This window comes from Glycine max, chromosome 13 (genome assembly GCF_000004515.6).
Source record: "Glycine max cultivar Williams 82 chromosome 13, Glycine_max_v4.0, whole genome shotgun sequence".
Lineage (NCBI taxonomy): Eukaryota > Viridiplantae > Streptophyta > Magnoliopsida > Fabales > Fabaceae > Glycine > Glycine max.
In genome coordinates, this window is record NC_038249.2 from 26,201,079 (window position 1) to 26,203,162 (window position 2,084).

The window sequence follows — 2,084 nt, forward strand, 5'->3', positions numbered from 1 at the left end:
TATAAGTTTAAAATATTTAAGATTTTCTTTTGGTAGGCAGTAAGAAATTCTTTATAAATAGTAAGAAATATAATCTTAATTTAACTAATAATATTTTTCATCAATATTTGTAAATCACTACAAATTAAGAATTTTACTAATATGTTTTTTTAATAAATACTAAACTGTTAATGTTGACATCAAAGATCTACAAATTAAATGGTATAATATGTAATTGCAATGTTTTTTTTAAATTGGACAAGTAATTGAACATGGTAAAAATAATAGTTCAATTAACTGTGGTTAAATCATGGTTAGTTATTAAATTTATTTTATTAACATCATATAATATTTTAAATAATAAAAAATCTTGTTTAAAAATTATAAATTAATACAAAAAACTAAATTATATGATTTATAACATAAACTTTAATAATAATTGAAAAAAATAATTTATAAGAAACATTTAAATATACATTTTATTTATCTTTAAATGTTTTATATTAAATTTAAAAAATTAAAATGTATAAATACCGAATCAAATGAGTTATCAAATTTAAACCATTTTTTTATACCAATTCTTACTTTTTTGAAATACTAAAGATTTTTATAGAAGAGACAGATTGATCACTTCTAATTAGACCAGTCAAATTTATATATATATATATATATATATATATATATATATATATATATATTAAATATGAGTATATTTTACGATATTATTAGTATATATAGATCCGAAAAAAAGTTATACAAAAAGTTTAGTTTTTTAAAACAAAAGCTGCATTGACAAAAGAAATTCTAACACATAATATCTTTTTATTTGTAAGTAAAGGGTACATACTCTATAGAGAATATTTGGTTTTATATTATAAAAGAAAATACATCTAATATTTTTTTTAAAATTATAAAAAAATAAAACTGTATCTATTAAGAGTGTCAGGGAGTGTATTGAATTATGATCTTAAAGAATTTTTAAAAACTCTTTTTATAAAAGAAAATTTCTTGTAGTATTCAATAAAGATTTTTAATTAGTATAAATAAATATTGTGATATTCAATTAAGACTTTTAATATTTTTTGAGAAAAATACTAAAATTTGATGGTATTTAAAAATAAACTAATTTTGATGGATTGTTTTTAAGAAAAATTTCGATAAATTCTTTTAGACTTTCTACTTTCTCACACAAATCCTTGAAATTTTATTAGATTTTTTTCTTTCTTTTTCTATTGATTCTTAGATTTTCTTTTATCTCACTACAAATACCTTCTTCTCTCTTTTGGAATAAAAAGAGTAAAATATATTCCTCTCTTATGTATTTTTTTCTTTGTTTTTAAAACTAAAATAATGTTTCTTATTTGTTAACTAATCATATTTCTTTTATATTGATTATGTTCATAACTTGCTCTATACAATTAATATGATTATCATCCTTAATTTCATCATCCTCACTCAATAACTCTTCTCTCAATTTTCCACCCTCACTACTCTCTTCTAATACATGCTTATTATTGTATCTTATTTAAACATGTCATTAGATTTATTATAAAATAATTATAAGAATAAATAAAACCAAAGAATTTAATGTATAATTTTAAATCTATTATTCAAATTCAAAAGTAAAAATGTAAAAATATTATTGTAAGAAAGATTAGTATATGAGAACATAATAAAAATTAATATAAATATTAAAACATTAAAAAAATTATTTTGGTTGTACTTTTTTTTTATCCAAACATCATCTTTTTTATTATTTTTTCCACTAACATGTGTAATTTTGAATGTATTTTTAAAAATTCACATAATTCTTTTAAATCTTATAAATTTATAAAATCATTTCAAATCTTTTAAATTCTTATTATATAAATCTATTAAAATCCAAATTATAAAAAATCTAATAAATCATAATATTTCTGCATAATTTTTAAATTCATAAGATTTTTTATACTAAACTAATCTTTTAAAATCCTAATTCAATACAATTCTCTTAATTAATGAGTCAATGTTTCACTTTAAATTAATTAAAAAAAATATGAACTATATATTAAGTAGATATAAAGGGCAGGCTCGTAGCGTGGCGTCCTGGCGCTTTTTTCTTTTTT